At 46.2% G+C, this 13,103-nt stretch overlaps 2 non-coding genes and 2 pseudogenes across 2 annotated transcripts; all 4 read right to left on the reverse strand.

Annotated features, from left to right (window-relative positions):
* Positions 1–1,100: 1,100 nt before the first annotated feature.
* Positions 1,101–1,264, reverse strand: LOC143726902 (U1 spliceosomal RNA). The gene has a single exon (XR_013199125.1). It is a non-coding gene; the product is annotated as a U1 spliceosomal RNA (small nuclear RNA).
* A 434-nt stretch (positions 1,265–1,698) lies between these two features.
* LOC143727432 (U2 spliceosomal RNA) lies at positions 1,699–1,875 on the reverse strand (annotated as a pseudogene).
* A 6,601-nt stretch (positions 1,876–8,476) lies between these two features.
* On the reverse strand, positions 8,477–8,640 carry LOC143726565 (U1 spliceosomal RNA). The gene has a single exon (XR_013198808.1). It is a non-coding gene; the product is annotated as a U1 spliceosomal RNA (small nuclear RNA).
* Positions 8,641–9,074: 434 nt separating this feature from the next.
* On the reverse strand, positions 9,075–9,250 carry LOC143727309 (U2 spliceosomal RNA; annotated as a pseudogene).
* Between the last annotated feature and the right edge of the window lie 3,853 nt (positions 9,251–13,103).

Here is a 13,103-nt window from a genome sequence, read left to right on the forward strand (position 1 = left end):
TCAAAGGCCACGCCCACCTGGGCCGTGGCGAGAGGGTCTAAAGGTCGCCAACAAACAAGCTCAGCTCACAGCAATACAAGCTCAGCTTGACTGTTGACACCGAAAATGGATCACAGCAGAGCGCACAACACGACACTTTGGAGTGCAACCTGGGATTTTGGACCAACAAACATTCTGCCCTAAAAGTGAGCGGGCAGACCAAAGCGTACGTCGTAGAGACTTGAAACTCTTGAGGGATGGTAGTACCCGCCCGGTCTACAACATCACCAAGGCTCCGGCCCAATCGGCCCCAAGGTGGCGCTGCAGCGATCAGAAGTACGAAATGCCTCATAACTCCTGAACCGTCCGTCGCAGACCCAAGTGTCTTACATCACCGGAATCCTTGGCTCGGGCCGAACAAGACGCAGGCCTCGGATTCGATGGTTGCGCTGGCGAGATTTTCGGGTATTTGGGATTTTGTGAAAAAGCTACTTTTGCACACTAGTCCTAGGTCTTTCGCCCGATCTGACCCAAACCGGTGCAGAAAGATTCCCTGGAGTCTGATTGCCGACAGCGATGGGGAAAAAAGTCGGAATTTCGATTCACGTTGGCGACGGGACGCCAAAACGTTGGGAGTGGGCGAGGCGGGCTTTACTTAAATGGCCATAACTCTCCAACGGAATGAGACAATTACACCCAAGTCGGTACACCTGTGCACGGGCTCAGCCTGTGCTCAGGTGAAAAGGGATGTGGCGACTGGCCACTTGGTGGCGCTGTAAACAGTAAAAACAACAACATGAATACGGCCATAGGCGACTGTATGTCAGGTGATTTTTCACACATGCACAAGGTATTCATACCACATGATAGAACTCCTCATTCGGAACAACTTTGCTTCTAGGACCACTGCTGCCAATAAAAGCGTTGGTTGAATAATGGAGATTATTTGAAGAATGATGAAAAAAAAAACTAAAAAACAGCCCTACTTTTGCAGACTGGTCCTAGGTTGAGAGTTTTACATCTCTCGATCAACCACTGCAGTTCAATTCCCTGGACTTCCTAGGTCGTTAACTACCAGAAGAAGAGGAACTCGAACAATCTGCTCTTTTAACCAGTGTGTCCAGGGGTGAGCGCGAACGCAGTCCCCCACTACCATAAATTATGCAGTCGAGATTCCCACATTTGGGGAATTCGCAGGGGTCAGCACAACCGGAGTGCAATGGCCGAGCCTCGCCCTGGGTGAACCACCTTCCTGATCATGGTGTCTCCCCTGCCAGGTAAGTATGAATTCCCATGCCTCCCGTCAGAGGCACCGTGTCCCTCTCCGCAATCCTCACCAACGGTCGGACAATCAAACACACACCTGATTCAACTCATCAGCTCATTCGTAAAAACTCCAAGAGATAAGAGAGAGACATCAAAAACCTGCAGAGTCGGGCTCTTTTGCTGTTGTTGTTGTGGATGATGTTGTTTTCATGCTCCGGATCCATGAGCCAAAAATCAATTTCATACGCGGTCACCGGATAGTGGACGAATCAGATGTTAAACGAGATAAGAACAGAGTTGTTGTTTTTTTTTCCCTCTCACACCACCATTACCTGTATAGCATATGATCACCTACAACACCTTTAAAGCACCCATACACAGCAATATACGTTACTTCCATTAACACCTGCTGCCACACAAGACTAAAACATCTCTTTCATTGAACACAGTTTTTGGGGGTGCACCGTTCCCAGAAGTACTGCAATACCGGGTCGATGCGTGGAGTGGACGGAGCAAGCCCCTCTTCCATCTCCCAGTTCCAAAAATCAATTTAATATCTGGTGCCCGGGTAGGGCACGTATCAGATATTAAACTGATAAGAACAGATTTTTTCTTTCGAAAAAAGTTTATTGTCACATTGTTTCATTCCATTCTTTCAATATCCATTTTTTCCTTATAAAATCACATTTTTGCACATATCTTAAAACAACAAAAAGGACATAAGTTACAGTTAAAAATCAGTTATGTTGATGTGTTGTGTAAAAGTCCATGTATGTTGTGTGTTGTTTTAAAGTAAAGGTAAAATAGATTAAAATAAAATAGGAATGCAAATATAGAACAATAAAACAAAAAAATATGCCAAATAAAACATCTCTTGTACAGGATCGAGGGTGAGTCCCTATCAAGAATGTCCATTCACTCCAGGTCTCCAGAACAGGCCCCAGACTCCTCGCTTCCAGTGCCCAGCGGAGATCCCCTCTCCTCCGGCCCGCTGGCCCGCTGTTCCCGTAGCCAGAGTGGTGAGGGTGCATCTACGGGCGGCCAGGTACGGTGGCGGCCGGGACCTTCTCCGTGTGACCTCGGCCCCCCCATCCGAATAACGACGTGCGGCCCACCCTGCAGCGTTGATGTTATCCTCTGCTCGCACGCGTGGAGGGGGACCGTCACGCGTTTCCCCACCAGCAGGTTTCTGGTGACCCAGATGGCATCCTTGATGTGGTTGAGGGTGAGCCAGAGCGAGGCAAACGTTGGTGGTGTCAACTCCTTCAAGCCCTGACCCACCCCCAGGATGGCGAGCTTATAGTCCACCTGGGCCCCACCCGCTGGCAGGCACGGGAAAAACAGGGGGCCTGTCTTGGCCCACAGGTCCCGCGCAGCGCCGCACTCCCAGAGCAGATGTTGAACGGTCTCCGGGGAACCACATCCGGACCGTGGGCAGGTGGAGTTTTTGGCCATGCCTCTGGAGTGCATGACCGCCCTGACCGGGAGGATCTCATGAGCCACCATCCACGACAGGTCCTTAAGCCTGTTCTGGAGAGCTGGGTGGGCTGCGTTCCTCCAAACGTCTTTGGCCTCACCTAGTGTGAGGCCTGGAACTGGACTCACCGATTCTCGATCCTGCACAAGAGAGACGAGAGACTTGTGATTAGTTAAAACAGTGGCATCATTTGTTTCTAAAAGATATTTCTTTAAAAATTTCTTAATAAAACTATGCTCTTTTGACAAATTAAAAGACACTGGACTTTTAAGATCAATGGGTAAAATTTTCAAACTTCTTAGGTATGACCCCATCCAGAATCGGGTCATGGCTGCTGTCTTGTGTTCTCTGGATGGGGTCAGTGCATACTGGATATGGAGGGCGGCAAAGCGGCTGCCTAAAAACAGGTGGGGGTCTGGGAGGCCTTTCCCGCCATTCTCTTTTTTCTTTTTAACGACCTCCCTCTTGATTCGTTCCCACTTGGACCCCCACAGGAAATAAAATACCGCCCTCTCCAACTTGGCCAGGAATCGTCTTGGGGGACTAAAAACAGAACAGACAAGTAAAATTAGTGGTAAAATCACTGCTTTAAAAATTAAAATCTTGCCTTCTAACGACAGTTGTCTTAGTCCCCAAAAGCCCAGTCTTTGTCTGACTTTCCCTAACATGTCAGTCCAGTTTCCTGGTCCTCCACCCTCCCTGTCAAATTTTACTCCTAAAATTTTCAAATCCTTTTCTTTAAAATCCAAATCTAGTCCTCCTGTGTCCACGTCGCCCCACGGCCCGAAGAGCAGGGCCTCGGACTTACTCCTGTTAAGCTTGGCGCCCGAGGCCCGACCGTACCAGTCAGTCAAGTCCATTGCTCTTCGTACTGATAAAAAGTCAGTCGCTAAAAGGGTCACGTCATCCATATATAAAACGCAGGTCGCCGTCAGTCCACCAGTTCCTGGGATATCTAGTCCTTTAATCCATTTATCCCTTCTCAAGATCTGTGCCAGTGGCTCAATACAAGCCACATACAGAAGGGGAGATAAAGGACACCCCTGACGGACACCGCTGTGGATATTTACAGCTTTGGAAAGATGCCCATTTGCAAGAAATTTGCTGCTTAAGCCCTCATACTGCAGTCCCACCCAAGCTATAAACCTCTCTGGAAAGCCCATTTTTTGCAGTACCTGAAGGAGGTACTGGTGCGAGACCCGATCAAAAGCTTTTTCAAAGTCTAAATTTAGGACTACAAGCCTAATGTTTCTGTCTCTCGCATAACAGATGGCGTCTCTGATCAGTACCAGGCTGTCCGTGATCTTCCTGCCGGGCACAGCGCAAGCTTGATCCAGGTGGATTACGTCCTCTAAAACAGTCGACATGCGTGTAGCTAAAATCTTACTAAAAAGTTTACAATCATAATTTAAAAGAGTAATTGGTCGCCAGTTTCTCAAGTCAGTCTTGTCTCCTTTTTTGTACAGTAATGTAACTATCCCTACTCTAAAGCTGTCTGGAAGTATGTCAAGAGTCTCAAATTCTTTAAAAACTGAAAGTAAGTCATGTGCTAAAATGTCCCAGAAAGTCAGATAAAACTCAAAGGGGAGTCCGTCCATGCCCGGGGACTTCCCCTTCTTAAAACCCTTTAAAGCTTTTTCCAATTCTAAAAGATTAAAATCCTGGGATAAAAGCACATCTGGACTCTTAACTTTTTTATCTAAAAACCCTAAAACTTCCTCTAAGATGCCATTGTGTACCTCTTTAGTGCCGTATAAATTACTGTAAAAACTTTCAATTTCCCCTAAAATCAGGTCAGTTGTATTTACTTCCCCCCCTCTAAAAGTTTTTAAAATATTGATCGACCCTCCCCGAGCTATTGTCTTTTTAAAAAAATACCTGGTACACTTCTCTCCTTCCTCTAACTCCCTTTCTCTACATCTTAAAATGACACCTTTGCTCTTTGTTTCAGACAGATCTGACATTTCTTTCTTTACTTCTTTTATTTCATTTGTAAAATCCAATCCATTGTTTAAAAGGTTAAAATATCTCTGCAGTCTTTTTTGCAACCCCATCATGCGTCTTTTTTCTTTATTCTTTTTTTCTTTTCCAATTTGTTTAAAAAACCGTCCTGTCCTTTGTTTCACCATCTCCCACCACTGTGCACGTGAGTCGTAAAAGTCCTGGAGGGTCTGCCATTGGCTGAACTGCTCCCTATACTCACTAACCACTTCCTCGTCCTCTAATAGGGAACAGTTCAGCTTCCACAGCCCTCCCCCTGCAGTCACACCCGTGGGGAGTGAAAGAGTGCAAGACAGCATCATATGGTCGGAAAAAAAGAGGGGGGTCAATGTAGCATCGGTCGGCGGGAGGTCCCTGGTAAAAATATAGTCAATTCGAGAGGCTCTGGCACCGTCACCACTGAACCAGGTGAAGCCTTCCTCTCTTTGATGCATTGTTTTAAAACAGTCAACTAACTTAAAATCTTTGACTATATTTTGTAATAAAACCGATGTCTTGTCGACCTTAAAATCCTCTCCTACCCTCCTTCTGTCCTTTTTTGATAATACACAATTAAAATCCCCTGCTACCACTAGGGGAGCCCTGCCTAGCATGTGGGGTTGCAAGTCTTCTAAAAGCTCATACCTGTTATTTTTTTCAGTAAAACCATACATATTTAAAATGTTAAGATCCTTACCTAAAAAAGTCAGATTTGCTAAAATTGCCCGCCCGTCCCTCACCACAGTGCTGCCCTTCACCAAAAGGTTGGGATTTTTTATTAAAATAGCAACACCGTCATTTTTGTTAAAATTGGACCCACTCCAAATGGAAAATCCTGGGGTCCAAATCTCCTCCCACTTCCTGTAATTTGTTAAAAAGGGCAAACCACATTCTTGCAATAAAAACACATCTGACTTAAAAGTTTTTAAAAAGGATAACACACTCTGTGCTCGCAAAGTAGACCTCACACTTCTCACATTGATTGTAGAGATAGTGAGGGCCATGAGCAGTATGGTTAAAAATACAAGCATTAATAGAAGGATAAAACCAAAAGACTGCAGAAAGTTACATTAAAATCATGTTATGTCATGTAGCACTTGCTTCTCCTTTTCCCCAGAAAAACTGGGATCAGGAGGGCAAATGCTCGCCGCCTCAGAGTCCACAGAGAGAACCTCTGGTGGCTCCTTCGGTGACGATGTTCTAAGCTTAACGTGCAAAAAGGAGACTTCATTGGGAGATTCTGCGGGCCACATACGGTCTAGATCTAACGAAGAGGAACTATCTAGCCGATGCGATGCCCGCAGCCTTTTCTCCTCTGTTTGAAGCAGAGGAGATCTCGCAGACCTTTTTTGCACCTGAGCATTGGGGAGTGAACCCTCGGATTCACCCCCACTATCCACCACACTAACCTCCGATACGGTGTAGAGTGAGGAAGCCGTTGCATCCTCCTCCTCCTCCTCCATTTTGTTTTCACTTCTCTCTTGTTGGGGAACGGCTTCCTCACTCTGTTCGCTGTTAAAACTTGACTCCGCCCCTGTGGCCGCCCCACTTCCTTCCTCCTGCCCACTCCCTGAGGCTGGCTGGGAAATATGATTTCCCCCCAAAACCTCAGGGACCGCCTCCTCCTTCCTTTGCTCTTTTGTTTGTTCCACATGTGGGGCGGCCATTTTGTTGCCTTTCAGTTTGTTGGCAAAACTTTTAGGGCAATCTCTGTAGAGATGGGATGACTCCCCACAGAGGTTGCACCGCCTGCCATTGGTACACTCTTCAAAAGTATGACCAATTTCTCTGCATTTCCCACATATCATTTCCTGGCATGCTTCAGCTAAGTGCCCAAACTTTCCACATTTTCTACATAATTTGGGCATACCCTGGTAGTGAATGTAGCCTCTGTTCTCGCCCAACACAATCATAGAAGGCAGATGCTTCAGGCCCTGGTAGCCCCCAGCGTCTTCCCATTGTTTAATGGGAATTCGCCAGGAGCATGTCCAAATACCATCCTCATCTAAAACCTTGACTGGCTGGCTTCGAACTGTGCAAAATCTGCCCAGCCAGACACAAATGTCCTCCCCAGTCACTGTCTCATTAAACATTCTAACAATCACAGTTTTAAGTGTGTTGTCAGAGAGCTTTTCAACAGTAAACATGGACAGCTGGGATTTAGCTACTTCAAATCTGTGCCAGAAATCATTCAGGTGGGAAACCGCTCTAAAACTAACATCAAATCCTTTGTTCAGGGGCAGAGTCACGATGCAATTCAGATCATCAGGTTTAAAATTTAGAGTTTTTTGGATCAGCTTCCTGGAGAAGTCAAGACGTGACATCCCCAGGAGCTTCCCCTCAACTTCTTTGAATAAAAAACGCACGCTGTGGTGCCTCCTCATGCCGGCACGGGCAGCCGACATGGTGGAGACACCAACAGCCTAAAACTTTAAAAAACAATAAATAAATAAATAATAAATAAATAGATAAAAAGGTCTTACCTTAAAACAGAACCGGAATAAAAGCAGCTGGATCAATGTACCTCTCAAAAGTTTGGGGCTCAAGTCACTGAAGGACCCAAGCCGGAAAAACCTCCAAGAGGCGATCGCTGTCTCTACCCTAGGACCAGACACTTGATCTTAGCCAAAAGGCCGAGAAGCGATGACACAATGACGCAGAGGCGGGGGAGCCGTCAAAGGCCACGCCCACCTGGGCCGTGGCGAGAGGGTCTAAAGGTCGCCAACAAACAAGCTCAGCTCACAGCAATACAAGCTCAGCTTGACTGTTGACACCGAAAATGGATCACAGCAGAGCGCACAACACGACACTTTGGAGTGCAACCTGGGATTTTGGACCAACAAACATTCTGCCCTAAAAGTGAGCGGGCAGACCAAAGCGTACGTCGTAGAGACTTGAAACTCTTGAGGGATGGTAGTACCCGCCCGGTCTACAACATCACCAAGGCTCGGCCCAATCGGCCCCAAGGTGGCGCTGCAGCGATCAGAAGTACGAAATGCCTCGTAACTCCTGAACCGTCCGTCGCAGACCCAAGTGTCTTACATCACCGGAATCCTTGGCTCGGGCCGAACAAGACGCAGGCCTCGGATTCGATGGTTGCGCTGGCGAGATTTTCGGGTATTTGGGATTTTGTGAAAAAGCTACTTTTGCACACTAGTCCTAGGTCTTTCGCCCGATCTGACCCAAACCGGTGCAGAAAGATTCCCTGGAGTCTGATTGCCGACAGCGATGGGGAAAAAAGTCGGAATTTCGATTCACGTTGGCGACGGGACGCCAAAACGTTGGGAGTGGGCGAGGCGGGCTTTACTTAAATGGCCATAACTCTCCAACGGAATGAGACAATTACACCCAAGTCGGTACACCTGTGCACGGGCTCAGCCTGTGCTCAGGTGAAAAGGGATGTGGCGACTGGCCACTTGGTGGCGCTGTAAACAGTAAAAACAACAACATGAATACGGCCATAGGCGACTGTATGTCAGGTGATTTTTCACACATGCACAAGGTATTCATACCACATGATAGAACTCCTCATTCGGAACAACTTTGCTTCTAGGACCACTGCTGCCAATAAAAGCGCTGGTTGAATAATGGAGATTATTTGAAGAATGATGAAAAAAAAAAACTAAAAAACAGCCCTACTTTTGCAGACTGGTCCTAGGTTGAGAGTTTTACATCTCTCGATCAACCACTGCAGTTCAATTCCCTGGACTTCCTAGGTCGTTAACTACCAGAAGAAGAGGAACTCGAACAATCTGCTCTTTTAACCAGTGTGTCCAGGGGAGAGCGCGAACGCAGTCCCCCACTACCATAAATTATGCAGTCGAGATTCCCACATTTGGGGAATTCGCAGGGGTCAGCACAACCGGAGTGCAATGGCCGAGCCTCGCCCTGGGTGAACCACCTTCCTGATCATGGTGTCTCCCCTGCCAGGTAAGTATGAATTCCCATGCCTCCCGTCAGAGGCACCCTGTCCCTCTCCGCAATCCTCACCAACGGTCGGACAATCAAACACACACCTGATTCAACTCATCAGCTCATTCGTAAAAACTCCAAGAGATAAGAGAGAGACATCAAAAACCTGCAGAGTCGGGCTCTTTTGCTGTTGTTGTTGTGGATGATGTTGTTTTCATGCTCCGGATCCATGAGCCAAAAATCAATTTCATACGCGGTCACCGGATAGTGGACGAATCAGATGTTAAACGAGATAAGAACAGAGTTGTTGTTTTTTTTTCCCTCTCACACCACCATTACCTGTATTGCATATGATCACCTACAACACCTTTAAAGCACCCATACACAGCAATATACGTTACTTCCATTAACACCTGCTGCCACACAAGACTAAAACATCTCTTTCATTGAACACAGTTTTTGGGGGTGCACCGTTCCCAGAAGTACTGCAATACCGGGTCGATGCGTGGAGTGGACGGAGCAAGCCCCTCTTCCATCTCCCAGTTCCAAAAATCAATTTAATATATGGTGCCCGGGTAGGGCACGTATCAGATATTAAACTGATAAGAACAGATTTTTTTCTTTCGAAAAAGTTTTATTGTCACAGGTTTTCATTCCATGTTTTCCATTTACATTTTTTTTATAAATCAAGTATTTATTTACACATCTTAAAACAACAAAAACAAATAAAAAAGACACACTTTATAGTTAAAAATCAATTATTGATTGTGTGTTGTGTAAAAGTCCATGTATGTTAATATTTGAGTTGTATTAAAGGAAACGTAAATGGATTAAAATAAATAGGAATAAAACATAAAAACAATAAAACAATAAAACTTGCCAAATAAAACATCTCTTGTAAAGGATCGAGGGTGAGTCCCTATCAAGATTGTCCATTCACTCCAGGTCTCCAGAACAGGCCCCAGACTCCCCGCTTCTGGTGCCCAGCGGAGATCCCCTCTCCTCCGGCCCGCTGGCCCGCTGTTCCCGTAGCCGGTGTGGTGAGGGTGCATCTACGGGCGGCCAGGGTCGGTGGCGGCCGGGACCTTCTACGTGTGACCCCGGCCCCCCCATCCGAATAACGACGTGCGGCCCACCCTGCAGCGTTGATCTTATTTTCTGCTCGCACGCGTGGAGGGGGACCGTCACGCGTTTCCCCACCAGCAGATTTCTGGTGACCCAGATGGCATCCTTGATCACGTTTAGGGTGAGCCAGAGCGAGGAAAATTTTGGTTGTGTCAGCTCCTTCAAGCCCTGACCCACCCCCAGGATGGCGAGCTTGTAGTCCACCTGGGCCCCACCCGCTGGCAGGCACGGGAAAAACAGGGGGCCGGTCTTGGCCCACAGGTCCCGCGCAGCGCCGCACTCCCAGAGCAGATGTCGAACGGTCTCCGGGGAACCACATCCGGACCGTGGGCAGGTGGAGTTTTTGGCCATGCCTCTGGAGTGCATAACCGCCCTGACCGGGAGGATCTCATGAGCCACCATCCACGACAAGTCTTTAAGCCTGTTCTGGAGAGCTGGGTGGGCTGCGTTCCTCCAAACATCTTTGGCCTCACCTAGTGTGAGGCCTGGAACCGGGCTCACCGATTCTCGATCCTGCACAAGAGAGATAAGAGACTTATGGTTAGTTAAAATGGTGGCATCATTTGTCTCTAAAAGATATTTCTTTAAAAATTTCTTAATAAAACTATGCTCTTTTGACAAATTAAAAGACACAGGACTTTTAAGATCAATGGGTAAAATTTTCAAAGTTCTTAGGTATGACCCCATCCAGAATCGGGTCATGGCTCCTGTCTTGTGTTCTCTGGATGGGGTCAGTGCGTACTGGATGTGGAGGGCGGCAAAGCGGCTGCCTAAAAACAGGTGGGGGTCTGGGAGGCCTTTCCCGCCATTCTCTTTTTTCTTTTTGACGACCTCCCTCTTTAGTCGTTCCCACTTGGACCCCCACAGGAAATAAAATACCGCCCTCTCCAGGTTTGCCAGGAATCGTCTTGGGGGACTAAAAACAGAACAGACAAGTAAAATCAGTGGTAAAATCACAGCTTTAAAAATTAAAATCTTGCCTTCAAACGTCAATTGTCTCAGTCCCCAAAAGCCCAGTCTTTGCCTGACTTTCCCTAACATGTCAGTCCAGTTTCCTTGTCCTCCACCCTCTCTGTCAAATTTTACACCTAAAATTTTCAAATCATTGTCTTTAAAATCCAAATCTAGTCCAACTGTGTCCACGTTCCCCCACGGCCCGAAGAGCTGGGCCTCGGACTTACTCCTATTGAGCTTGGCGCCCGAGGCCCGACCGTACCAGTCAGTCAAGTCCATTGCTCTTCGTACTGATAAAAGGTCAGTCGCTAAAAGGGTCACGTCATCCATATATAAAACACAGGTCGCCGTCAGTCCACCAGTCCCTGGGATGTCTAGTCCTTTAATCCATTTATCCCTTCTCAAGATTTGTGCCAGTGGCTCAATACAAGCCACATACAGAAGGGGAGATAAAGGACACCCCTGACGGACGCCGCTGTGGAGTTTTACAGCTTTGGATAAATGCCCGTTAACCAAAATTCTGCTAGACAGCTCGTTGTACAGCAGTCCCACCCAGGCTATAAACCTCCCAGGAAACCCCATTTTTTCCAGTACCTTAAACAGGAACTGGTGCGAGATACGGTCGAATGCCTTTTCAAAGTCTAAATTTAGGACTACTAGCTGAATGTTTCTGTCTCTCGCAAAACAGATGGCGTCTCTGATCAGTACCAGGCTGTCCGTGATCTTCCTTCCGGGCACGGCGCATGCTTGATCCAAGTGGATTACGTCTGCTAAAACTGTCGACATACGCGTGGCTAAAATTTTGCTAAAAAGTTTGCAGTCAACGTTTAAAAGAGTGATGGGTCGCCAATTCTTTAAGTCAGTCTTGTCGCCTTTCTTATGTAATAGCGTCACTATCCCTATTCTGAAGCTGTCTGGAAGTCTGTTCACATTGTCAAATTCTTTAAAAACAGTCAGTAAGTCATGTGCTAAAATGTCCCCAAAGGTCAAGTAAAATTCAAGTGGTAGTCCGTCTAGTCCTGGGGACTTCCCACGCTTAAAACCTTTCAGAGCTTTTTGTATTTCTAAAATCGTAAAATCCTGTCTTAAAAGTGCACATTGACTCTGGAGCTTTTTGTCTAAAAAATTTAAAACTTCCATTAAGGTATCGTCGTGTACTTGTTTTAGGCCATATAAATCACTATAAAAGTTTTCCACCCCTCTTAAAATCTCTTCTGTTTCATTTACCACCCTCCCATCCGATTTCAAAGTTGTCAAAGCCCCTCCCCGTGTTATAATTTTTTAAAAAAAATATCTTGTACACTTTTCCCCTTCTTCAATATCTTGTTCTCTACTCCTTAAAATGACACCTTTACTTTGAATTTGGGCTAAAACTGACATTTCTTGTTTTACTTCTTTTATTTCTTCACTAAAATCAAACCCAATTTTTAAAAGATTAAAATACCTCTGTAGTCGTTTTTGCAACCCCATCATGCGTCTCTTTTCTTTTTTCTTTTTCTCCTTTCCTATTTTCTTAAAAAACTGTCTCGTCCGTTCCTTTACCATTTCCCACCACTGTGCACGTGAATCATAAAAGTCTTGGAGGGTCTGCCATCGGCTGAACTGCTCCCTGTACTCACTAAATACTTCCTCATCCTCCAACAGGGAGCAGTTCAACTTCCACAGCCCTCCTCCTACTGTCACACCAGAGGCCAGTGAAAGGGTGCAGGATAGCATCATGTGATCAGAAAAAAAGAGGGGGGATAATGTAGCATCGGTTGGCAAGCAGTCCCGTGTAAAAATGTAGTCAATGCGAGAGGCTCTGGTGCCATCACCACTGAACCAGGTGAAGCCCTCCTCTCTCTGATGCATTTTTTTAAAGCAGTCGACTAAATTAAAATCTCTGACTAAATTTTGCAATAAAACCGATGTTTTGTCAAATTTAAAACCTTCTACCCTCTTCCTATCTTTCGGAGTTAAGACACAGTTAAAATCCCCTGCCACCACCAAAGGGGCCCTCCCTAACATGTGGGGCTGCAGGTCTTCTAAAAGCTCATATCTTTCATTCTTATCATTAAAACCATACACATTAAGAACATTAAAATCCTTATCTAAAAAAGTCAAGTTTGCTAAAATTGCTCGCCCATCCCTTACCACCGTGCTGCCCTTCACCAAGATGTTTGGATTGTTGATTAAAATAGCAACACCGTCATTTTTGTTAAAATTGGACCCACTCCAGATAGAATGTCCAGGGGTCCAAAGCTCCTCCCACTTTCTGTAATTGGATAAAAAGGGCAAAGCACATTCTTGCAATAAAAACACATCTGACTTACAGGATTTTAAAAAGGATAAAACGCTCTGTGCTCGTATATCACTTCTCACACTTCTCACATTTATTGTAGAGATTGTGAGGGCCATGAGCAGTATAGTT

The sequence above is a fragment of the Siphateles boraxobius genome, unplaced genomic scaffold (genome assembly GCF_051911475.1).
Source record: "Siphateles boraxobius isolate OS27281-9 unplaced genomic scaffold, OSU_SipBor_1 77, whole genome shotgun sequence".
Lineage (NCBI taxonomy): Eukaryota > Metazoa > Chordata > Actinopteri > Cypriniformes > Leuciscidae > Siphateles > Siphateles boraxobius.